Source organism: Musca domestica, unplaced genomic scaffold (genome assembly GCF_030504385.1).
Source record: "Musca domestica strain aabys unplaced genomic scaffold, Musca_domestica.polishedcontigs.V.1.1 43, whole genome shotgun sequence".
Lineage (NCBI taxonomy): Eukaryota > Metazoa > Arthropoda > Insecta > Diptera > Muscidae > Musca > Musca domestica.
Genome location: NW_026712332.1, coordinates 6,927,976 through 6,955,859, shown reverse-complemented (window position 1 = coordinate 6,955,859; position 27,884 = coordinate 6,927,976). Strand labels below are relative to the sequence as shown.

General features: G+C 35.1%; 1 non-coding gene across 1 annotated transcript; it reads right to left on the bottom strand.

Annotated features, from left to right (window-relative positions):
• Positions 1-13,173: 13,173 nt before the first annotated feature.
• On the bottom strand, positions 13,174-13,282 carry LOC131804429 (U6 spliceosomal RNA). The gene has a single exon (XR_009343129.1). It is a non-coding gene; the product is annotated as a U6 spliceosomal RNA (small nuclear RNA).
• Positions 13,283-27,884: the final 14,602 nt, after the last annotated feature.

The following is a 27,884-nucleotide window of genomic DNA, read 5'->3' as shown; positions in this document are numbered from 1 at the left end:
GCCAAATAGATAAGCCCTGAAATATTTCATTGCCCACACAATGGCTTGAAGCTCCTTTTCTATTGCGCTATAATTCTTTTCGTGGTCATTAGGAGTCCTACTTGCATAGCATATTGTTCTACAATTTTGACTTAATACCGCGCCACGATCTCCATTGCTTGCATCAGCGGTAAGAATAAAAATTTCTTCAAAATTGGGATAGGCTCAAACTGGAGGATTCGTAATTATATACTTTAATTGGTGAAATGCGCATATATATATAACGGATCCTCGATGTTTAACTTTGCATTCATTCAGTTCAATTGTACTTTCAGATTATGTTTTTTCAACACATAAACCATTTTCGTTAAACTATCAAAATGTTCCTCGAATTGTAACGTGGTTTTCTCATCGGCTGAGGTAAGCTCAGCTGTGCCCAGGGTCTCCATAAGGACCCACTAAATCTTATGAGATAATAAGAGTAGATTTCTCCCTTTCCTGGGGGTAAAAATAGGATGTTTTATTGATCTTTAATGCTAAATTACAATCTACTCGGGTTGAAATACAATAAGATAAATATGGAATATAGGATGGCAAATGGACTTCGGAGATGTTCGTGATTTCAAGGTACTGATGCTTAGTTGATTATCGGGAGTTCGATGTTAACTCGTATCGTAGGCAGGAGGGTGTACGACTCGTGGACAATCGAGAACGATGATGTCGGGTGTACACAATGAGTACTCGGTGGTTGATGTGAGGTGTGATTAGTCGACGACTTGAAGGCGATCGGATACTCGGGGATGACCGTCGGAGGCTGATTGTGGGGAAGATCGGGAATTACGGTGTTGCGTTCGGGTGACGCTTACGTTGACGATTTGAAGGTAATCGGGAACTTGTGTTCGTCGGTTGTCGACGATCAGGAATTACGATGATTGTGTTCGGGTGTTGCGTTCTGTTGACGATTTGACGGTAATCGGGAACTTGTGGTCGTTAACGATTTGAAGGTAATCGGGAACTTGTGGTCGTCGGTTGTCGATGATCAGGAATTACGATGACTGTGTTCGGGTGATGCGTTCTGTTAACGATTTGACGATAATCGGAAACTTGTGGTCGTTGACGATTTGAAGGTAATCGGGAACTTGTGGTCGTCGGTTGTCGACGATCAGGAATTACGATGATTGTGTTCGGGTGATGTGTTCTGTTGACGATTTGACGGTAATCGGGAACTCATGGTCGTTGGCGATTTGAAGGTAATTGTGGTCGTCGGTTGGCTACGACCAGGAAATACGATGTTGGTGTTCGGGTGATGACTGTTGTTGACGATTTGAAGGTAATTGGGAGCAGCTGTCCAGGTCTTCGTGAGCGGATTGACATTCGTACTGGTTCGGCAGCTCGTTGAGGGTAGATTCGGCAACCGATGCGTTAGACTTTGTAGATGGATCGGGGCTCGTTCGGGCTCGGCAGCTCGTTGAAGGTAGTTTCGGCAACCGATGGGTTACGCTTTGTAGATGGATCGTAGCTCGTTCGGCAGCTCGGGTTTTTGTTATTCGGGTCGGCTACAGGGGCGAGGTAACTGGCCTAGCTACGATTCTATAACTACGTCTACTCCACTACCAACGTTCGACTATAATACGGAACAGCGAGCCGAAACCCCTGTGGAACAGCGAGCCGAAGCTCCTGTGGAACAGCGAATCGAAGTTCCTGTAGAACAGCAAGCCGAAGCTTCTGTGGAACAGCGAGGCGAAACTCCTGGAACAGCGAGCCGAAACTCCTGTGTAAATGAATTACCAGCCACTCAACTTAATGAGAGCCAGTCTTGAAAAAGTATTCCCGACTAACGCTTTTATTAGTCGGAGGACGGCCGATGATCTTTAGAAAATCACTAGCTACCCTGTGGCAAACTCCTGCAGTAGCAAGACTATCATCACACCGCAAACCGAACACTATATGTGACCAGTCCTACCAAGTCATTGCGAATTATTTGCCTTATGCTGTGAACGGCATACCACCGAAATGTAATTTGTTCACTACGAGCCCAACGAATGCTGTGGTTTTTGGTTGGTGCTGTTGTCGCCTTGTGTGCTGCCTATGGCCGTGTTGTGTGAACGTAGTGGTGGTGAATGGTTGGTGCTTTTGGCGTCGCACTCGTTGTATTCTTGCAGTGGTCGTTGTTGTTGTTATTATTGTGCAATATGTGCGGTTGTTTGTTCGTACTAATGTACGTGATGAAATCATCACGGTACAGAATGAGGTTGAGAATAACAATATATCGTCCATATATATGACGCAATTGTTATTAATATATTCTCTTAAAATGTGTTTCATCATTCGTTGGAAGATGGCAGGTGCATTTTTAGACCACGTGGCATCCTGATGAACTCAAAATGGTCCATTGGTGAAGAGAAAGCCGTTTTAGGTATATCTTTTTCATACATCATAATTTGATGAATACCTTTCACCAGTTCTATTGTTGAAAAATATTGAGCCCTTCCCAATTTATTAAATAATGCCTCAATATTAGGCATAGCAAATTTGTCATCTACAGTGACAGAATTAAGTTGACGGTAACCAACGACTAAACGCCATTTCTGAATACCGTCAGATCCATTTTTTTGGGTACTATTCAAAGTGGGGAATTATAAAGTGTTTTACTCTACCTTATTTGATTTGACATTTAGGTAATCTGATTCTCAATTTTCTCACGAATATTTGGATATCTATATATTTTTGAGAATATGGTAGTAAAGATAGAATGTTTTACTTCAGTGGTTATAGGCAATGATTGTCCCTCCAAATAAAAGGTGTTTAAAAATTTAGTCGAAAACTTATCTAACCAATTTCCGTCTTTCGAGTTTTTAAATATCGGGACATATGTATGTGGACAAGACAGTTATTTCCTCATACTTTATTCGAGATCGACTTGTTAATAAAGGTATGGATATATTAGCAATGACAAGTTTTTTGTTTTAAAAGTCAATTCTATTAGTTTAATAGATATACTTTCACCGGTTCTATTAAATTCAGTTGGGACGTTTACAATAGCTTCTTGATTAACTATCTTAGTGCCCGTAAGGGTATTTTACTTTAGATTATATTTAATTTCGCGCTTTAAAGCAAGTACCCCAAACATCCTGTTATCGCCTAATGACGTGGCGACACTAGAATCTATCAGACATCTCACTTTTATTCCATTTATGGATAATGGTATTATTGGTAAGTAGGATTTTGGGGAGGTAAATGGAAATTTCCGCCACTATTAATATTAACTATATCCATATGATCCTGACTTTTATAATTCTCATTATGTTGGTTTGAGTCATTATTAGAATCGACATAATTGTTGTATCTATTGTAGTCATTATTGACAGATGTATAACTCTTGTTACTGGCACTGTTATAATAATGTTTGGGTTAATTTGTCACTTTATTTTCACAATAAAGTTTTGTGCTAATTAAGAGGTCGTAGCATGGTACAATGAAATAAAGGTAAATTCAATTCATATTAGTATTCCCAGCTCTTAATTTTCTGTAATTTACCTTGTCAAATTTCAATGCATAAGAAACAGTTCCCATCTCTGATTTTATGTTTATGCAATGGATTAATGAATATAGATTTTGACAGTAAGATTTTGTTAAATGTATAAATTGGAAAAAATTGTAGACATATGATTACATGACTTTACGTTCTAACATGGGTTGTAGAAAGATTTTGGTTTTATAATTTTATATACTTTTCAAATAATTGATTTAAGTTTTCTTTATTCAGGTTTATTTCCCAAAGGTATGTAACTTGATAAATTTTAACTCACAAGTAAGTTCAACAGTTAAGTAAATTAATTTTTATTATTATAATATAAACTCAATTAATTATAATATAAATAATATAAACTCACTATTAAAATATAAACTCAATTCTATCCCAGAGTCGAATCTACATTCAGTTTTACTTTGCGATGTAATCAGAAGTGCCATTGTTGGTAGTCTTTACTTTGGGAATTGTATCAAATAGTAATTACAATGGTATCGATCGGAGATCATTGCATAAGAGAGCTGATGGTGGTCTTACGTTTTTCGTGGATAAACAAGGTGAATGCATAAGAATGCCACAGATGGTGGCCTTACGATTTTCGTGAATTAACAAAGTGTCGCAATTAATACTTTACAACAAAGTTGAAGAAATACATTGTTGTAATTCTTATCTTTAAATTAGCATAGGTCTCTGTTGTGGGTGCGCTATATTATATTCTTATATAACTTATGTTAGTCCGGCTACGCAATTTAAATGATTAGTATGTTAGCAATATTTTAAAAATGACTTCAAATGTTTTGCGTGCGAACAATATAAATTTCTTTCTGATTAATAACGATATCTAGATCGCGAATGCTGGTTGTTTATTTTAAGGATTAGAAAACATTTCAGTAACAAAATATTGACAGTGGTTGTTGATGTAGTATTTCCTACCAACACCGACTGTAGACAAAAAATAAAAGGATATTTTATAAATCGTACAGCTGAATTCGTAAGCGTGCTCATACTCAAGTGCGTATGACTCAAAAGTCCTTGAATGGTCAAGAAGGATAGAGACTGCAAGAACTAATCTAAGTAGTTTGTTTTATCTAACATTCTCTTGTATTTTTCAAATCTATCAGCCAATGAGCAGAATTCAATGCTTATATTTTATAATTCGGTAAGAGTTTTATTAAAAAAATTGTAAAATGCAGCATCTAATGCCCTTCTTTTCCCTTAAATATAAGAAATCAAACATAATCAACAGGAACTAATTGCTCACAGTTGATTATAAAACAATTCATTATTGTACTTCTCGTAAATGTTCATGTACACCGTGTATAAGTTAGATCTTTGCGTTAAGGTCTTAAATAAAATTATGATCAGCTTGATCTTTGCGCGAAACTTATCAAAAAGGATCGCGGATTCCTTTTAATCTTGTAACTTTCAATTGTCATAATTGATCTTACTTTTGTTAAACTTATCAAAAGTTTCACTGCTGCCTTTTTTTTACCTAAATAAAAGGCGATTATTTTATTTAAACCGACTTAATTTATTGCTTGGCTGCTGATTAAAGAGTGACTTAAAACTATGTTACAATTTTTAAATGAGAATTCAATTCTAAAATTAATTTGCTTACTTAACAAATTTATATTCCCTGAAATCATTCCACTCTGTTGCGTAGAAATTAGTTGCTGTTACCAAAAAGCAATTCTTGTTAATTTTGTCTATACGCACTAAGGGTTGCATGGTTTGACGAATTTAACTTCAAGAAATCCATTTTTTATTATGGGTTTTATTTAAATAATTCATAGGAATTGAATGTTTGGGGCAGACGAATGTCTGCAATGCAGTTTCATTGCAATTTATAAGTTTGGAATGAGTTTTTAGAAAAAACTATATTTTATTGGGCCAACAACCTATTATGCGTTAACTCCTCCCCTTTAAAAACCATTGTCTCCAATAGTTAGAAATATCGTAGGCTATCGACCTTTTGTGGATCTGGTAATTGCACTTTGGTTCGAGTGACTGGGATCTGCATTAATATGCGATTAGGGGCAATTGTATGAATGACTACTTTTTGTTTTTTCTTCGTGAAATACCCAATTATAAAATTATTAGCAAAAATGGAAAATAGAGAACCAGAGGTAAATTTGGTAACAATTGTTTATAACTTAAGTTCAGGGATTGACTTAGTGTTATAAATATGCACATAGTTCCATATGTAATAGTTTCGAAGGATAGAAGTCTTATGAATTCATCTTCGACAGGTGCTTGTTGTATTGCTGGAAGACTAATTTTTGAAAATGAATCTTTTAAGTTTTTGTACAATTTGTCATTAATACGTAGCGCTACATTGTGGAATTCTATTAAAAATTTTCCGTTTTAATTTTTGTTATTTACTGTTCACTAAAATCATTAAGAAAAATAATACTGGGTGAAATATTTTCAATTCGAGGAATATAATACCCGTGAGTTTAGGACAAGATGAACTTAATCCGTGTAGTAATAGTGGATGCAAGAATCATTGGATATGTTTACTAATTTGTTATTACGCATTTGCTTTTTACGCCGTATATACTATTATTATTTTCTATAATTTCATTAAATTTAGTATTTAATATTCTATTAATCCTTTTTACAGTTCTGATTAAAAAATTTTGGAAGTTTTCTTTGCTAGTTAGAGGAATTACAATAATATATAAAGTTTTTTTTTCTAATTATACAATACTTTAATTTTTGCTAATTGTAGGGCTTCTTCTATTGATGTTACAATAATATTATCATCTTTTGTTTTTTTCTAATGCAATTTTCATTTCATTTTAATTTAACAAAAAGGAATTTACAATATTTTGCTTTGCCCATTGTGTTGCAAATTTAATATTAGTAAGTTCTTCTTTTGTAAATCTAAGTTTTCAGCAAGCAAGCTGAGTGCAGCTTCATTTACATAGTTACTGTCTTGTTTTATGGCTGTTGTTATTTTATTTGTAATTTGAGTAAGGTTTTGTAACCTCTCTGTAAAAATGTGATTTATTATTATTTGTTGATTATTATTTCGGATAGTTTGGTCTAAATGTTTTGTAATTAATTCAAAGTCGCCGTTATCTGGAGATCCCGCGATATATTTCCAGGCTATGCCTATCATATTAATGGCTCATTTCTTTCCGTATGTTTCTATTAGTTCTATGGTTTCAAGGATATCGTGTATTTGTGATAATTCGTGTGTTAGGAGTGGGAAAATAAGATTGAATTTAGTTGTGGTTTGTGTATTTTTCCTCTGAATGTCATTAACGAGGTTCCTGTATCTATCTATGTCTATGATATGAATAATGTTAAATGTTCCATCCTGTATTTTTGCGAGTCCATGGTGAATAGGTACAAGGTATGACTGTGTGAAGTAAAAAATGTATGTTGTTTTCTGAAGAGGTGCAAAGAATGTTAAGTTTCCGTAAAAAGAAGTATAAAGTTGGTCTCAGCTCTTAATGTTCCTTTTATTTACTACTTTTCCTGATTCTGTAATAATTGTAGTAGAGTTATTTGCTTTTACTATTTCTGTTTAAAATCTTGGAGACAATTCATTCCCTAAACGCTTATGGATTTTTACATAAATTTCATCACCTGGCTCAAATTGTTTGATTGCTTCCCGTATTTTATTATGAGTTTTAAGGTCAGATATTTGTTTGTCTCGTAATCTTTGGATATTGTCTTTTCTTGCTTTATCATGCATTTCGGGGTCTATGCCAACTTATCGTCCGAAAAATTTCTCGAATAGTCTTTGTCCTGTTGTGATATGTATTGTATTCATAAATTGCTCTGTCTAAAATTTCTACGAAAGTAGGGTATGTCCGTTCAGTTCGAAGGCAAGGCATAATTTCAGCTAGGGTTGAGTGAAATCGCTCAACCTGACCGTTCACGACACTCGTATATGGTGGAGCTTTGTAGATTTCTATATTTAATTGGTCTTGTAACATAAAAATTATTGAAGCTGAATTAAAAGATTTCAGAAAGCATATCCCGGAATGCTTGGTCCGGATTTTATTTGTCCGCGCCGGAATTGAAGAAAACCCCGGACGTTGGTTCTGCTCGGTTTGTCAGAACGTCATCCACCGCAGATCTGTTTCGGTGCGATGCAATGGATGTAGAGAATGGGTGCACTTTAAGAACTGTTTCGGACTAAGGCGTTTGCGAGACTACAGCGAAAGGGATTATGTTGCGACTTGCTGCAGCAACGTAGTCCCCAGCGAGTCCACTTCTTCGTCGTCCTCATCAGAGACGTCGTCGGAGTCCACGCAGTCTACGGAACAGCAACCAACACCGCAACCCCTAACGCCACATGTTGCTGTTCCAACTCCGGATTGTGCTTCATTCATGCAATTCAATTGCAACGGACCCCGAAGCAAAATAGATAAGATAGTCGAATTTATGAGTCGGAGGAATATTAAGATCGCAGCGGTGCAGGAAACCAAGCTGAATGAAAATTGCAGCCTACAACGTTGTTATGGCTACAACGTACTAAGGAAGGATCACACCAGAAATGGAGGTGGGGGATTAGCGTTCCTGTTACACCATTCTGTTCAGTACAGACCTATCTCGCTTGAGCTAGTCTCTAGTGACCCATACATAGAATGTATGGGGGTAGCAGTCAAGTGTGGAACTGCCGATGTAGAGGTGCTTAATGTGTACATCCCGTCGATTAATAGCTGTGAACCGCGTTATTTGCCTGATATTAGCCCATTGTTGGTAGGCAATAACCGCCTGATACTAGTGGATTTTAATGCCCACCACGAGTTGTGGCATTCCGTCCCAGGTAATGACCAGAGGGGATCAGCGCTGACAGAGCAGATTGACTGCTCCACATTCTGCACGGTTAGCGAGGATGCCCCCACCCGAATAAGAGGAGTTCGCCAGACTTAACCATAGTGTCACCCGGTCTGATAAATGACGTGACTCATTTCTCTTGGCTCAGGCCATCTCCTAATAGTCGTCTTCATAAGCAGGTCGACCGATTTCATAACCTCTGAACGCCGCACTTTTCTTAACCAGAGAATTCACCAACCGCCGAAACATCATCAAAGCTGCAGCCGCTTACTATATACCTGCTGGTCGAATACCCGAGATAAGACCAAACTTCCCAGCAGAGGCAGCGGGATTAGCAAACGAGCGTGATGATCTCCGAGGAGGAACTACTACAGTTTACGATGGGTTATGTTGCAAATGTCATCCGTAACGCTATGTCATCCAAAGCGTTGGCCCGGACGGAATCTCAATGGTAATGTTGAAGCAGCTGAGTACACCGGGAGTCGAGTACTTAACGAAAGTTCTCAATTTGTCGCTAGCCACCCACATAGTGCTCGAAACATGGAAATGGGCCGGGTGGTCCCGCAACTGAAGCCAGTAAAGGTGAATCGTACAGGCCGATTTCGCTTTTGTCACCAGTAGCGAAGACTCTTGAAGCTTTACTCCTCCCCAGCATTAGAGAAAGCTATACAGTTGCCAACCACCAGCACGGATTTCATCCACAACATAGTACCACAACAGCATTACACGCCATATCCACATATATTAGTAGAGGACTGGGCATATGCTTTCTTTGCAGTACCTGCTTGGATGTTACCATGAGAGTCATCCCAACCATCATATGGTGGATAAATCTCCCCCACCCAGGCGTCTCAGGAAGGACATACATGATCTAGAGAGGGTGGTCCAGCGCTACAAGAGAGAACATCAAGATCAAGTCTATCAGGCAGATGCTATTAGCAACTATAAAATGAATGCCGTCCTCGGAGTACACCCCCCCCCCCCCCCATCCATAGCAGCTGAAGAACGTCAGCTGCCTAGACAAACCAGGGTAGTTTTGGCGCAATTACGTTCAGGATGGTGTAGTCGTCCCAATTCGTATTAGGCACGAATTGATGAAAAGGTGCGTGACGCCTGCCCGGCGTGTGATACAAGCCCGCACAATATGCTGCACCTCTTTAACTGCACAGTCAAACCTACCCAACTGACTCTCTGATCTCTGGCTACAGCCCATTAAAGTAGCCGAATTTCTAAACCTGGAGCTGGAACCAGATTAGCAGAACGCAAACACATGCATGTACTACTGCTACAACAACAACAACTAATTCTGTTATAGGTTCTTTAATATCTTCAATGACTCTTGACTTAATAATCCTGAGGACAAGTTTATTCCCCGTTTTAAAAGTAACAATATGGAGATTTCGCCAGGATATAAGGGTATTGTTGTTGCCCTTAGTTCAGGTTTCGGTGGATGCCTTTCGTATTTATTTTTCTTGCAAACATTGTTCATGCTGGGAAAATAACATTTTTCGAGTATCTGTATTTTATTTCCTCTGGCATTTCTATGAGCTCTTTTTTGTGCTGATAATTATTTCATCCTGTTGGTGATTGTCTTTAATATCTTCCACTTGGATATCTAATGCGATATTTTGCAAAGTGCTGTGGAAAATTTTCCCATCAATGGCATCAATCATTTATGACAGAGGGATTTAGTTTTTGTTTTTTTACTAAGAGCGTATGTGAGTGGCTGGTGGTCTGTGTATATTTTCACTTTACCACTTCATATAGAAAAGGCTGTTAAGGGTCTATATAATAGTGAGCATTTCCTTTTCATTCGCTGCGTAATGCTCTTCTGCCTTATTCGGAGTTCTTGATATAAAGGTAATGGGCTTGTCTCCTTGAGACAAAACTAATTCGAGAGAATAACCTGACGCATCAGTTGTTAGGTCGAAGGGCTTCTAATAGATAGTACAACAATGGATAGTACAACAATATATCTCTTGATATTAGATAATTTTTTTATCATTGTAAAAGCTTCTACCGCCGCTGTATTAAATTCTATAGAAATTTTAGACGATTGTTTTTCGATATTCGAATCTTTTTTAAAACGGCGATAGTGTCCCGTGAGACCTAGGAAAGGTCGAAGTTCTTTTATAGTTCTGGGTTGGGGAAACTTTGCGATAGCTTCCACTTTTCTGGGTTGGTTTTTATGCCTGCCTCGGATATTATAAATCCGAGGAATTCTACTACTTTCATATTTGCTTCTTCTAATGTTTTGAGAACATTATGAATGTCACTAATATGGTCTTCTTCGGATTTGCTGTATATAACTATATCATCGATATATACGTAGCATATTTTCCCTATATGTTCGCGGAGAATGTCATCGAGAGCTCGTTAGAATATCGACGACGCTTTTTTTTAAAACAAATGGTAAGCGAGTAAACTCGCATTTACCATTATTAATAGAAAATGCAGTTTTTCCACATCCACAGAGACTTTTAACAGAATTTGGTGGAATCCGCTTTTCAAGTCCAAGACAGAAAAGAATTTGGTATTTCCTAACTTCCCTAAAACATCGGATATTTCAGGATAGTCTATGACCATTCTATATTGTTTATTCCCCTGGGAATCAGGTTTTTTATCTACTATCCATACAGGTGAATTGTACGGGGATCCTGATGGTTGTATGATTCCATCTCTTAAAAGTTTTTGCACTTGCATCTCGACTTCGCGCTTTAATGAAGCCGGATAAGAGTAAAATTTGGTATACACTGGAAAATCATTTTTCGTACGGATCTCTCCAACCACTTTAGTTGTGTAAGTTAATTTCTCGTCTGGCTCTGTGAAGAGCTTAGATAATTTATCTATTAAACAATTCATGGCTTCTATTTGCCTGACTATATGAGTCATCTCGTAATTTTATAGTATTCACACTTTGACTGGCATGTTGTTTAAGTCGAACTTTAGTATGCTGATGAACGATCAAGTAATTTTTATTTGTGTAAATGACTGCGTCTAAAGGAGGAATTTTAGTTTGTCGTCCAAATAATGGAATTTCGTTAGAAATTATTTTTTTACTAAGCCCGGTGGAATATAATTTTTACTAGATTCTGTGTCTATTAAGATTTTAAAGATTTTCCCGCTCTTAGTCCGACATTAAAAATATGGAAGCGAAGAGCTTGTCATTCTAAAAAATGAATGTCATCAAGTTCTGATTCTGTTTCATTGTGTGAAAATTATTTTCCTGACCCTCGTTTCCAGCTTCTAATCCTCCTAATTAAGTATCAAGGAACGATGTGAATAAACTGCTTTATAAAATTATTGAACTGTTTAGTTCCCTTGAATCAAAACTGTCAATTTGTATTCTAATGTTGATACATTTCATTTGTCGGTGTAGTGTAGGGTAAGGTACTTGAAAATTGCTAGCCAATCTAAAGGAGTGTTGTACGACTCCAACGCCATTTCTGCATTACCTACAATTGTATCTCTAATTATGTTCAAAATACCGTAGTATTTTGGAATACCTTTCAGATTTTCATATATTCTTAAAATTTTTCCCACGCTCTTTCTCTAATACTTAAACTCTCCTAATTTGCCTGAAAATTCCCTTAGGCATTTGACAAGATCGGAATTTTATCTAAGTCACCTACTACTACTATCTAAGTCACCTATCTACCACGTTTGTTGGAATAGCGTTCGAATTTAATTCTTCTTAATTACTATTTATTCTTCTTTTTAACAGGGGGTTTAAAGTTGTATTTAAGTATGTAGGGCTGCTTTTTCAATATCGTTCACAGATATTTTTGTATGTTTTGGATTATATACGGTTATTTTATGTCTATTTGTAATTTATTATAAATAAAAAAATAACTTACAATAGTATCATCATGGTGGGCACTCCTTTTGCAAGGCTGTTATTGGTAAAAACACTGTTTATCCGTTGTGTAGCATCTAGTTTTCTTTCAATATTGTTTGAGTTGTGTTGTGGTTCTTTAATATTACATTATATTGTAAAATCCACAATCAGCACTTTTTATGTTCTTGTTTTATAGACCTGTTTTTTTTATAACTTATTTGGGAAAATATTTATTTTTTTCTTCTATTTTTCCAAAACTTTTTGTTTTTTTGGTAATTCATAGACTGTGTTTGGTAATTTTAAATTAAGCCAATTTTGAGATTTTTTTCCTTCCAGATGTTTTCTGTATTTTTTCGGCCGTAATTCGTATGTTAAACGTTTTGTCTTCGACCGAGTTTTAATAATTTCCCTCGGTTTGTTCATCTTTTTAGTATGAATTTTTCTTAAAAAACGTTTGGCTTTAACAGAATGTTATTGATTTCACTTGTTTTTTCAGATTTAAATATAAGTTCTTATTTAAAAAATTTCTTAGTACTTTGTTTTTAATTATTTATTCGCGGGTGAAGCGGGGCCTTTTTCTTTACACTTTACACGACACTGATTTGCTCGGACGCCAGTTAGACCTTTGTGCGTTAAGGTCTTAAAAAAATTAGTATCAACTTGATCCTTATGCGAAACTTTATCGCGGACTACTTTTAATCTTGTAACTTATTTTTGTGAACCTTATCTGCCTTTTTACCAGAAATAAAATACGATTATTTTATTTAAACCGACTTTATTGTTTGGCTGCTGATTAAAGAGTGACTTAAAACTATGTTATAATTCAATTCTAAAATTAATTTGCTTCTAATTAAAAGGAATTGAACGTTGGGAAAATATTTAGGGCAGACGAATATCTGCAATGCAGTTTCATTGGAATTTATGAGTGTGCAATGAGTTTTTGGGAAAAACTATATTTTTTTGGGCTAACAACTTTTTATGCGTAAACTTATACAAATGCGGCTTTATAATCCACAAAGAAAACATTTTTATCTTTGTGCTACTTTAGGCCACGATTAAGTGTCATTTTTGCGCAGTGGCTATGCTAATCTTCTCTGTATCATTCCAATTTTTAGTATATGTTCTGCCGAAGCAAGAACGTTCGGGATTATAATTTACCAAAAGTAGCCATCATAACTAATAGTTTAAGCGGAATACTATCAATTAAGTCAAAACATCATAAAAATCAGTTCATAAATCAATTTATAAACATTTTTAATGCATATTTAATTAAATCGTTGCTAAAATTCATTCCTGGTCATCCAAATAGTACCCAGAATGACATTGTAGATCAAGCACCAAAACCCCACAGTTAATAGGACTCTTGAAGGCATATATGCCAACAGAAGATGCTTTAAACACATACAGGACATAATTTTGGATGAATGGTCTGATGATTGCTTGTCAATTACTAGTGAAGGCAACTCGCATTGTTTATGTATCCCACAATTAAAGTGCAGGATCATACAATTAAGTGAAAATATCAAATAAATGAAAATACGATATAAGTATTGAATCATGCTGTTAAATGCTACCTTTTAGTTAAGTTGCTGAATCAGAATTTGCGAAAAGCTCACATCCATACCAGGAAAGTTTTTGCTAGTATTCTATAGAAAACATATTTTATTAGAGTAAAGGGATGTGTTATCCATAACGTATACAGCTTTGCACATGTTTGTCCGGCTACTTAACTTTAATAATAAATATGTTACCGATATTTTAAAATGACCCCAAATTTTTTGCCTGCGAAACAATATCATTTTTTTCTCATTAATAACGATATCCAGATCGCGAAGATTGAATTGTTTATTTTAAGGATTAGAAAATATTTAGACTATTCGGGATTCAGTAATAAACCATTGACAGCGGCAAATCTACTTTTAGTAGTGAGAACTTAAATAATATTTTATATGTCGTACAGCTGAATTCGTAAATGTGTTCATACTCAAGTGTGCATGATCCACTGAGTCAAAATTCTTTGAATGGTCAAGAGGATAATGAAACAACCATTTTTGTTATCAATTTGACTTTTTATTAGCTCTATAACTTAGTCTATGTTTGTAACAAACCAATAGTTGGATCGATCAAGGATATGGTGTGTCTTGTTACCAAAAAAAAAAAATTGTAACAGTTAACAAAAAAAGAACTGCAAATTTCCTCTTGCAATCACTTGCAACTCTTCTTCTTCTCCTTTCGGAGAGCTATATTTGCGCATGCAATTTTAAAACATATTTATTTTAGAAATCGCAAACCTTTTTTGTTTTTCGGCTCATATTAAATTTTTACTTCCTTCATTTCTTTTTTATTGCGGTTAAATTGTTTTCTTTTGAAAAAAAAAATGATTGCAGGTCTTTGGAAGGATTCCGTCTGTCTACTCTTCATGAAAAAAAATGAATTCTCTTCAAGAAAAATTTTTCCAGCAAGAATTTGCTAACTCTCACTGAAAGAACTGTCAATATTTCCCTATCCAAGCGCTCACTTTTATAGAACTTTAGGGTTAACAGACGACTTTCAGTATTATATTGTATTGATTTGAATAAAAAATACAATAATTTTTTTAAATATTTAAAACAAAAAAGAAAAAAAATACAAATCAAAAAATACATAGATACCGTGAGTGACAATACATTGGAATACAGAAGTGACACTACAGTGAAACACAAAAAAGAAAAAAAAACATTGATTTATGAAACTAACAAAAATTTAAGAAAAAAAAATAAAAGTCATTATACAGGGACACAATTTGGAACAAAACAAATTGAGACCCATCAAGACGGTTTGTGAGAGCAGAGTGGATAGCAGCCGATTTACAGAAGCGGCGACGACACAACAACAGCAATCAAACCTGAGATCCAAAACCAGCAACAAAGTGAGTACTCGTGGAAATTCTTAAATTATTTTAGAGAAAAGGGCATAAAAGGAGCAGGAAAATTCTTGATATTTGCTTTGAAAATTATACTCGCTTTGTAAAATAAATTACATACACACATGCTGACTTCTTTTGAAACTGGAGATTGCCTAGACTTAGACTCAAAAATTACCATAAGCTCCTAGCCTTGACTCACACATCACAAAACCTCTTTTTAAGCAGCTATCTTGGACGGACATTCAACAGAAAAAAATGTGTCTATGTAAATTAGACTTGGAAAATTGGCGTTACTAATAATACATAAACGCCATATTTGAAAAAAGGAGATTTACATTCATCGTCATTTAAATACAAAGCGAATATATAGTCGCCATATTTTTTGGAAAATTTTGGCGTCTATCGAAAACACAAAAAAGTAAATAACTGCCGTTAAAAAAAAACGTCTGGTGGACAGACAAAAATTAACCTAAATTTTTTTAAACAATTTTTGAGAAAAAAAATGGAAAACAAGCAAGAGTCTGGTAGACAGACATACATGTGATACATAATCCACAAATTTATTTGAAATTTTGAAAAAAAAATATAAAGTCTGGTGGACAGACATAAAATCGATCCCATCTATTTACAACTACATATTTTAATTATAATTTTAACGTCTTTTACAATTTATCAAAACCTCTCTTTCTCTAAAAAGCTTAATATTTTTCTGGGACCCAAAATTGTCTGTAATTTTTGGCAGAAATATTTTGCTGGTTTTTCTACTTTTGCGACTTGAAACATTTCGACACTTTTTGTTTTTTTTTGTGCAAAAATTTTGGATTCTGACCCGAATTAATTTTTTTGAAATATTTTCGAGAAATTTTTCAAAATTATTTTCTCTAACTCTCGTTGCGAATTTGATCAAAAATTTAGCGAATTTAAAAAATTTGTTGAATCAAACAAATATTTACAGCAATAATCAAAATTATTGGCTTTTAAAATAAAGTCCTCCTGTCATAGGATATTAAGCGATTTGAGATGAAAATTTTGGATTTTTATTCGACAACCCAGCGCACATTTTTACTTCGGAAAAAAATTGTCGTTTATTGAAACAAAATATCCCTGTTAATTTTTGCCTTTACAATCATGTTTTCACTGTTTTTAAAAAAATTTTGAAATATTTCTCGATTTAAAAAAATAAAATCCTCCTGTAAGTGGACTTTAAGAGATTTGATTTTCTTTTTTTTGCTCATTTTGGCTAAAAGTTGACTCCTTCTGGCAACCCAACAAACATTTTTAATCAAATCAGTCCGGTGTCAATTACAAAGACATTTTTTTGAAAATTTTCAAAAATTTGGAAATTTTTGAAAAGAGACGGAATATAATTTAACACAAAACAACAAAACGATCTTTTCGTCGACAAAAATTAGGGAAAGAAACTTATCCTCATTTTAAAAATAAAAATTTGGATAAAAGTTTAAATTCTAAACCAAGTTAGTCCTTTTCATTGGGCAACCTTCCTTTTTTGTAACACAACAAAATTTCGTAAAAGTTAACGCACAGCTTTCAAAATGGATAAACGATCTTTTGGATTATATTTCAATATTTTCAATAACCAAACCTGATGACACGGTACATACATTGGAAACAATACGAATGAAGTTGGACTCTGCATGGGACCAGGTCAAGAGAGCATATATAGACAGCCGGGATTATGTTCCAGAAGAGGGAGGAAAGCCGATTGATAAAAATAAAGTGAGGAAGCAATATATGGATACCATGGAATCGTAAAAAAGCGCTGAGTTCAATAAATGGACAAATTCAAAATCTTTTGGATGAAAAGCCCAGGAAAAATGAAAAGAGAGTCAGAGGTGTCACAACGAGGAAGGGAAGTGCATTTCACTAATGTATCGCGGCTACCTCCATGCGATACATACACATTAAAGGTGGTTATAGAGAATAGCCAACTTTCAGATATCTATTTTAGACAATTTACATAAACAACTCAAAATGAAGCAATGTCGAAAAATTATTCATACAGCAGGAGAAGCTAGAGAAATTATTTGGCATGTCCCTCTAACTAATGATGGATGGATGGAATTCACGGAGTAAAGGATTGCAAAAGTCGCTTTGGCTGCCATATTTGTACTATGAAACACAATACTTTGTTACACATGGGAAAAGAAACTCACACAGTACTTGTGCTGGTGCCAAACCAAATATAGTCCACTACAAACCTAGAGCCAACTACTATTACTACTTTGACCCTCCAAGATAAGCAAATTTGTTAGCGACAATCTGAAGGAACACTACTTTTCGGAAAAGATGAAAAACTTTTTGAAGTTACCTACACGAAACAAATTAATTCATGTCACTGGCTTAAGTCAGTTTGTTTCTGAGACTTCAACGAAATTTTGGATGGATAGTTGGAGGATCTATACCGGGAAGCACCCTTCAACGAAAACAAATATCACTTCTAAATACAACTTCAATAGAGAAAGTACTTACACATTTTTTGGGAGGTGGAAGAGACTCCTTAAAAAAGTTTTACGGTCAAAAGAAGACCAATCTTCACTGAAACAACAACACGGAATAAGGATGGAAAGTATGTGGTGACTCTCCCTTTAAAAAAATGCGAAGAATTGGGGGATTCCCGAAACAATTCTACAGAATGGAGAAAAAACTTTTGAAAACACCGGAGATCAAAAAACAATATGATGCCCCAATACTTGAATACCTAGAACTTGGTCATATGAGGAAAAGCAATCCGAATGAAATAGATAAAATGCCAAATTATTATCTACCACATCACGCTGTGATAAAACCCGATCGACTCACAACGAAATTAAGAGTCGTATTTAATGTTTCTTGTCCTACATCAAACAAAACAAGTCTAAATGGCATACTATATCCTGGACCCATTTTGCAACAAGATTTAGTATTGCAAATTTTAAAATGGAGATTTTTTAAATATGTCTTCAATGCAGATATAATAAAGATGTATCGCCAAATACCTTTGGATTCAAAGCAAACAAAATATCAAAGAATTTTATTTAGACAGTCTCCTGAAAACCCAGTAGATTATGAGCTGCTAACAATTGCATTTGGAGTTAACTGCACACCATATTTAGCATTGAGAACTCTTCTTAAACTAGCGGAGGATGTAAAAGATTCGTATCCTAGAGCCGCAAACATAATTTTGAATAATTTATATATTGATGGTGTATTAGCTGGCGGCCACACTGAAGATGAATCAATAAAAGCTCGGAAGGAAATTAACTGCCGCTTTAGACTCTGCTGGTTTCACACTCATGAAATGGGCGTCAAATGATTACAAAATAATACAAGATGTTAAACATGAACATTTACTACCACTCAATTGGCTAGACATTTCCGAAGATGCTTCTACTAAATCCCTTGCAATTCGATGGAATATCTCAGGCGATAATTTTTCCTTTACGCCACCTTCAATGGAAAATAAAAATAAATCTTCAAAACGAGAAGTTTTATCAACTATTGCCAAATTATTTGACCCATGTGGATGGCTGGCGCCGGTGGTTGTTGTAGCTAATCGGTCTAGACAAAATTGACTGGGATGGTCAATTAAAGCCAATAACTCAAATGAACTGGAACAATTTTGTCAAAAATAGCAATAGAGTTCCTCGATGGATTCAATACACGCCAGATCGTTCTGTATTCGGAAAATAATCCAGCTGAAAAAATTCTCATCTTTAGCTAAAGTTTATCGATCATACGCATATGCCCTAAGACTCTGGAAAAATACTGAAGCAAATAGGCAACTCCTGCGCACCTATTCAACAGACTTTACATCAGATTAAATCCAAGACGGAAAACGATCTTGCATTTTTCGCACTCAAAAATTCGTATACGGTGACGAATACAACTCACTAATGAAAAAGTCTCAAATTTCTCCTTCAAGTCCTCTATTGACACTCAACCCGTTTCTAGACTCAAACGGTATTATTAGAGCAAATGGCAGATTGGTACAAGCCCTTACATATAGCGAACGTCATCCAATGATACTACCACATGAAGCAAAACTTAGCAAATTGTTAGTCGAATTTATTCATAAGATTACCTTGCATGGTGGTAATCAATTAATGACCCGAGTATTAAGGTCCGAATTCTCGATATTCGGACTCAAGTCGCTAGTCAAACAAACCATACGAAAATGTCGAATCTGCTTAATTCATAAAAAAACAAACCCAAACTCAAATGATGACTTCGATATTATTATAATCATTTTGTATATGGATCAGTTTTGGCGTAGCGGATTAATTGCTTCACATTCTGCATGGTAAACGAGGATACCCCTATCCGCTGGTTATTTTAAACAACAAGTTGTCGAGTACCCTGAGAGCGATAGGGCGAAGCGAATGTTTCGCACAATAGTTCAGAAATCGATTTTCCTGGCCAAAACCCATTTTTTTCACCGATTTTTTTATTCCAATATGGGATTCTAGAGTAAATATATTGAAAGTAAGGAAACGAAGAAATAAGGTCAAAATATTGGAAGGTGCCGATCGCTAAATCGACTTAGAGTTTTAAGCTGATCAAGAATATATATGCTTTTTGGGTCTGGAACGAGTATTTCGAGGAGTTATAAAGGGAATGATAAAGTTATAATACTACATAAAGTTAATATAATAGTATATTATAATGGGTGATGTTGCAAATGTCATCCGGAACGTCTAGTAACACAAAGCGTTGGGGCCGGACGGAATCTTAATGGATTGAAACAGCTGGATACACTGGGAGTCGGGTATCTCATTAAAGTCATCAACTTCTCGTAACCCACATTGGTTCCTAACCCTAGAGTATAATCAGTGTGGTCCTGCTTCGGAAGCCACGCAAATAGTCGCTAGTATTAAAGACTTGAGGCTTTACTTCCCTCCAACGTCTTCACAACAACACAAGAGTATTGCATGTCATATCCACAAATATCATACGAGCATTAATCCAGAACAAGCCGTTCCATAAAACAATATTTGTGGCCCTGGACTTATCAAAGGCATTGGATAAAGTCAATCAAGTCACACAGTTTGCGGATGTGAAGAAAACTACCCTCCCGAAGTTGGGGTGATATCTCCGGAACTGTTTTACTTTATACAGAAGAATTGATCGCTTTCCAAACGGTATAAGGGCCTTAATATATACGTATGATTGTACGAGGCCTGATGATACATTTGTAAGTCTATGCGATGAATACAAGTGCCACGCAGCGGCAGAATACGCATACCTTTCAGAATGTTGGTCTGTTGTTCTGTATTCTCATGCCACCAGTGGACCATCTACATGGGCAGAACCAGTGTGAAGACCAAACAATATGATATGAACGGACGAATGTGAACCATACCCGAGCTGGGTACGGATCATTATGAATCATCGCGATATGAATCCGCAGATATGGATTCTGAAAACTGCGAATTGAAGGTCGGTATCACCACTGAATCTACAGTTACGGATTCCGTTAATTTCGGATGCAATATGTGTTTGGTAACAGATAGCTCATCCGCTCTCTCTAATACGTTGTCGAGCATCCATTACACTAAGAAGGAAACATATTTTAATTTTCTTCAGTCGCTAATTGGTCTGTCGGAATGATCAAATTAGATTTCGACCCATATACAAAACGGATTGCCGATACGAACATGTCCGTCCATTTTCATTACGATCAAACTTACACGAGATCGCAATTATATTTTCTCGCCGAAAACGACTAAATCAACCATATCTGATTCCCTTTTTTGTTTCCTTTTGTACCGCAAATACAAATTTTTCAGATATTCCAATGGTGATAAGCAAGTGTTTGGACTTTCCTAAACCGATTCACGATCGAAATTGGTTGTTCATTAATGATTGGTTCAGGTAGAGAAAGTAGGTATCCTTATATTCATTACAAAATTAATCTTCTAAGAAATGATTATCAACAATAACCGAACCTCATTAAATTCAAAAGTTGTAATCCTTTTCTGAGGGTAACAATATCTACAGCTATAGCGAGAAGGTGTTGATGCAAAAGTCTAAACTTATAAACGACTGCTCGAAGTCCTTTAAAAGAATAACGAGTATCTTATTGAAATATATGTCAAGGTCAACGGAAAAAATGAGAAATGATAATGCACCGAACGCATTCCTCTGGCAATCTCAAGCGGAGTTAGTTCTCGAATATATAAACTCGCTTTATTTCGGCTGACCCCGCTTAGTCCATGTCACTAACGGGAACTAGACGCTAGATCTGGAAGGTTTACACCTCAATATCCTAGGTCGAACGTGATAACAGTTATTGTTTCCAACAATTTCTTTAATACTACCCACCTTCTTCGTAATAGATGTAGACCAATTTTAAGGTGGGTTTCGAAGCAATGACAAGAAAACAATCGGATCCATCCAATAATATACCTGTCGATCTCCTTCACTATAACTTTCAAAAGTTTCGAACAGTGTTAGGTATATTGTGCCCAACGAATAATTCTTATTAGATTTACTTCAAAGTAGTATTCAAAAAATGTACGCCACCCGAATAACTGGTCTATACAAGGGGATAGTCCCTACCTAGGCAGACCTTGGAATTGATTTGTTACAATGGACAGTTGTGTTAAGTGACCGCCATATTCAGGGCCACGCAGAAGCAGCGAGTCAGGAACTAACAACCTTAATCCACACTCAACTGCAATGGCAAAACATTACACCAATGCATAGACAGCCTACAACAAACAAGTCTAACAGTTATCAATCAAATCAAAGCAATGCACAAAATCGATGAAAAACGCAGAACAAGAAACAAGAATTGCACAAAATAGATGCATAGACGTACAACAACAAGCAAGACTCACTGGGCATCAATACCAACAAAGGTAAAGCATACCAACGAACGCAAGCATAGAAAGCCTTTGAGATCAGGGGACATGCAGAGGCCCAGGAAAAGGAGAAAATCACATTAGAAGTGATTTTAGATTGAGCGTTATCCTGAATTGAATAACAGCGAAGGAGACAGATGTGTCAAAGTGGCGGACGTGTAATCTATACCTCAAACAATCCAAAATAAACTATACTTATTTGCGAGTAGCATTCCTCGGGCCCTAGCAGTCCAAGTCCGAAACTGTAACATTAGCTATGACGGTAGTCGAGGTCCCCTAGAATTCATTGAAGACTAGAAAAGCTGGCCGTCATGTATGAGGTTAACCCGGAATATTTGCACCAGATGAAGCCAGAAGTATTAACGAAAAATGCCTTTGCATGGTACCAGAACAACAATCAGCAATGGACAAGATGGAGACAATTTCGAGAAGACTTCCTCCGGTTCTTTTTGCCTCGAGAAAGTTCGAACAGTTGGAGGACGAGATTCAGAAAAGGCAACATGAGCTCCGGGAAACTTTTAAAGCAAATACTTTAAGTATGTAAAACTTATTGCGCTGCGACGCACACATAGTAGGCCAAAAACTCGAAAGGATTTTTAGATTTGCCGTCCCGAAAACCTTTGGTATATAAGACATTGATACTTTCATACTCAAAATGGGTTCCATGCACGAACAACACCGGATAATAGACCCGACCGACTTAGGAAACAAACAGGACCGCATTGATCCAAGGACTGCATGTATATGTTGTTCTCAAGAAGGACATTTCGCATCGGGTTGTAGAAGTTCCCAGGTGCTGTTTTGCTGGGATTGTGCACGATGAGGAATGCACACTATAGATTGTTGCCGGATTATGTCGGGAAACAGCAATGGGATCCGAATGAGCAGAGGGGTAACGGATCCATTGAAAATGGCCTGCCCCTCAGTTAATAATTTCCCTCCACGTAAAAACAACTAAACTGGTTGCTACTATAACAGGTTCTGTTTAGCTCCTAACTGCCACGGTTGACACTGGAGCCACCAGTAATCACATCAGTGAAAAACTTCCCACACCATTGACACGGAGCTTTAAAGCCCTTCACATGCTGCTAATGATACCTTGATCGACGGATCCCAAAGGCAAATACGAGAAGCGGTTCATACCCAATTCATCTTTGAAAATCAGCGATTGTCCGTCAGATTTTAAGTTATGCCCGAAGCAACAGAATACCTAGTACTAGGACTAGACTTCTGAGTTAAAAACGAGGCCGTATGTGATGAACCGGTCTCAATTGTGTATTCGGTGCCCAGGCGGAAATACATCGTCCCGGAACGATGTTAACACTTTTAGTTTGACTTTTACTAGTCAATAAAAAAAAAACAAAATACTTTTTGTTTTATTTTCTTGTAGCTTCTGCTACCACTTTATTTGAGTACTATTCTTAGACTAACTGAAAAACATAATTTCGGTTTTATTTATTAAATTAAAGTGCTTATTAAGCGTTCTTGTTCTTCTGCACGTTTATTATTTTATTTCAAAAATATTGATTACTTGCATACGCGTGTTATATTAAATTATATTTCGCAACATTTTAGTTTGCCAGGTAAATTGCTTAATGCTAGAAACACAATTGGAGCGAACGACGAATTTTTTCGCGGCGTATGTTCGTCGTCAAAAATAAAACACGTATGTGTATATGGAAGTGCACACAATCACGGCACCGGCGAAAATTTCGTCGGTCGCCGCGAACTCAATTAGCTTTATTTCTATTTCATACGCCGGCGACCGGCGAACAAAACAGTACAAGGTGGCCATACTTGTACGAATTTTATGTGTTTTAGTAAATAAAGTTACTTTTTACTTTAAAATTTGTTATGGTCACTCTACTATCTGTTACTCGTATAAAAAAACATAATTAATTTGTTTATTTATTTGTGTACTTGCGCCTGAGTGAAGATGGATATCAGTGAATTTATAATAGAGAAGATGGACATAAGTGAAATTATAATAGAGAACGTAAAGAATTATGTGTTCTTGTATAATTCATTGTAGTCAACAAATGAGCAAAAAGTAAACAACTTCATCAGCTGTTTTATAATTTCGTCGGTATTGTGTTCCATACGACGAATTTTCGCGGCTCATTTTGTCGCCGCGTAGGGCGAAATTCGTCGTTCGCTCCAATTGTGTTCCTAGCATAAGTTGCAATTTCTGGGGTCAACAGCATAAGTGTGCTGAATTATATTTCCAACAAGTAAGCACACAACAAATAATTACAACAACAACAAAAATAATAAAGAAACAAGTGCATGAAGAACAGGAAACGCGTGTATGTTATTTAAGAAAGGTAACCATTTAAATTAGGACGCGATGGGGTGATATCATAACTCCCCCTCTGTTAGATTGAGGCTCCGACAAAATTTGGAGAATGGTTGCCCTTCTTTTACAAAATATAGGAATAATAATTAGCAATATAATTAATATTGATATTGTGGTGCTATTTGTAGCTATGTTATATATTCTGTTTAATTCTTGAGTTCTGGTAAAATTATCTTCATATTTTATTTGTTTTATATATAGGTCTTCTAGATTTATTTCATTATATGTTCTATTTTCTTTTATTTCTTTTAAAAGAGAGGTTTGTATTAATTTTTCTTTAACTATTTGTTTTTCATTTTTAAATGTTAAGTTTCCAACATTGATTAAACAATTTTCGAATTTAATTATAAAGTTTTTACTTATATTAGTATGTTTTCTTTCAGAATTATTCCTTCCTTCAATTCTTTTACTTCTTTGTTATTATTATCTTTAAGGATACAATTTGCTGTTTTATTTTTTAAAATGCCCGAGATACATAGGTCGGTAATTTTTTTAAGGTTTTTATATAAACAAGTTTTATTTGAATAATATGCGTTTTGCTTATCGTCTATTAAAATTTTATTTTCTTTAAGAAGAATTGATTTATTCATGTTATTAGGCATTGGTTCGAGGATTATTTGGAAAATTGGGGAATGGAGAGGATGATGATAATTTGGTCTTTTTCAAAGGAAACGGCAACTTTTGTCTTAGTATATTTTTCAAAGTCGTCTATTAGTTCAATTTCTTGTTCGTCGAGTAAGTCTGTTGGTATTATGTTTAATTTACTAGTAAATATAACTCCTGCGATGTCATCTATATGATTTCTGAGTAAACTTATATCGTTGTTAATTTTGTAAATGTGTTTAATAAAATCTATTTCGTCTTCTAATGAAGATATCTTATTTTCAATTTCATTACGGAACTTATTGATGTACGTTTTAACTATATATTGTTGTCTATTAATATGAGTTGTTATGTTTTGAATCTGTGTAGGAAGAATTTTACTTATGCGCGCAATGTTTGCTATATCGTTTGAGTTAGAATTAGAAATTGTCGTTAAATTTGTAAGATAGGATCTGATTTCCTGTTCGTCATCACTATCCATATTTCCTGTTATAAATTTCAACCCTTTGCCTAAACCATTTATTAAACCTCGTCTAACTCTAAAATTTGGTGATAAATTCCCTAATTTAATTTTCAAAATATGAAAATTATTTATAGTTGTATCCAATAACGACGTTGACTCAAATAGTGAGCCATGTAACGAATTAATATTATTTTCTATTATTTCTATAGTATTGTAGTAATCTGTTACTTTAATTCTTTCGTCTTTAATTGGGATGTATCCTTCATTCATAGATAAGTCGTGCATTTCCATTAGTTGGCAGTTGATAATGTTCACAATTGAAGTGAGTAATAAAAGATTTATTTGTAATTTCATCTAAAAAATATAATGTAGTAATTATATTATGTTGAAGTCTGTTGCTAGTTAATGTTTTGAAATTTCTTTTTTCTTTTTATATGTGACTTATAATATTTTAGATTCCTATCTGTTATTACATGGTCAGAGTCTAGTTCGGTCAAAATAACTTTTCGAAATTTAGAATGATTTTTCCCACCACGTTTAACATTTAAATAGACTGGACCTGTTTGAATGTCTACATTCTCGCGGTTTTCATTTAGTTTGTTTATGATCCTTTCTTTGGTTTTCATTACTTTTTGTTTAATTAGCGGATATTCATTTTGGCTTATTTTTCCATTTTTAAAATCTATTGGTTTCTTATTAGTTGTTGAATGGATAGTATTATTATAATACATTATGATTCTATACATTTTTTCTTCAACACTTTCTGTTTCTCGGTTGGGGTCATGTTTTAAAATTCGGATATGTTCATTAATGGTATTGTGGAGTCTTTCGACGTCTGCATTTGAAGTATGGTTATTATTTGAGGTATAGTGAATTTCAATTTCCTGCTCCCTTAAAAACTCTCGAAGGGGTATTGCCTTAAAGCCTAGTTCATTGTCCATAATTAATTTCTCTATACTTCCAACTGCAGAAAGATATTGAGAAAGTGCTTTCTTAAATTCGATCCATGATCTATTTTTTATCCTAATAGCTTGAGCATGTTTTGAGAATTTGTCTAAAAAGGTAAGAAATAGTGTTTTATCTAAGCTATAAAAGACGTCCGCGTGAATTATTTCTCCGGGTTTATTAGGTGTTTCAGTAATTCTATATTGTTGTTTAATGGGGTTTCTTTCATATTTTTCTTTGTTACAAACGTCACAATTGTTAATGAACTGTGTTATACGTAACTTTAGTTGTGGGTGATAGATTTCGGTTTTTAATTCGGCAAAATTTTCATTAATTCCTCTATGGTTATTTTTTAAATGTTCTTTTTCTATTATTTCCGTCAACTCATTTTCGTCTGTAATATCCTTAAGGAGAAATTTACAACGTATGATCTTAAAGTTTTCGTTTTCCCCAAAGTATTTGTCAAAAGCCTTTTTCATTTCGTTAAAAACTAATTCATCATTAACAAAAATTGCGTTAGTTCTCTCTGGATTAAAATGGGTTTTTAATAGAGTGATTAAAGTATTTTCGTCAAAAGTTTTAGCATAAATTGTCTTCCTGTTATTATTAAAAGTCTGTTCATTTTTTATCTTCAACGATCCTGACTGTGTTTTATGAATTATAATTTGTCTCTTGTAAAAATTTAGAGGGTTATTTGTTTCTGAAATAGTGCTAGGTGCACTTCCATCTTCATTGAAATTAATTTCTATTCTGGATAATGCATCTGCATTTCCATTCATAATACCTTTTTTATACTTGATATCGTAGTCGTATTCTTGTAAGCGTAATCTCCATCTAACTAACTTAGAATTAGGTTCTTTTATAGAAAATAACCAGACTAACGGTCTATGATCGGTCTCGATCAAAAATCTTCTTCCAAAGAGATATGGTCTAAAATACTTTGTTGCCCATACAATTGCAAGTAGTTCTTTTTCTATAGTACTATAATTCTGTTCGGCACCATTCAGACTACGACAAGCATAGCAAATGGGATGTCCATTCTGCGATAGAACAGCTCCCAGAGCGAATTTACTAGCATCGGTTTGAAGTACGAATTTTTGGTTAAAATCAGGATAAGCTAGAACAGGTGAATTTGTCAATAATCTTTTAAGTGATTCAAAAGATTCTATATACTCTAAATTTTCAATATCAACAACAGAATCTTTTTTAAGGCATTTTGTCATTGGCTTGGCTATCTTTGAATAATCTTTAATAAACTTTCGATAATAGCCTGCTAATCCAAGAAATTGCTTTATTTCTTTTTGTGTCTTCGGTAGGGGAAAATTTTGTACACAAGTTATCTTTTCAGGATTTGGTTTGATACCATTCTCTGATACTACATGCCCGAGAAATTTCGTTTCCCTTTTCATAAATTCACTTTTATCTAATTGGATTTTCAAATTAACTTCTTTGAGTTTCTGGAAACCCTTTGTTATTGATTCTATATGCTCTTGAAGAGAGGTTGAAAATATGATGATGTCATCCATATATACTAAACAAATTGTATTAATAAGATCGACCAAAACTTCATTCATTAGGCGTTGGAAGGTGGCTGGAGCTGTTTTCA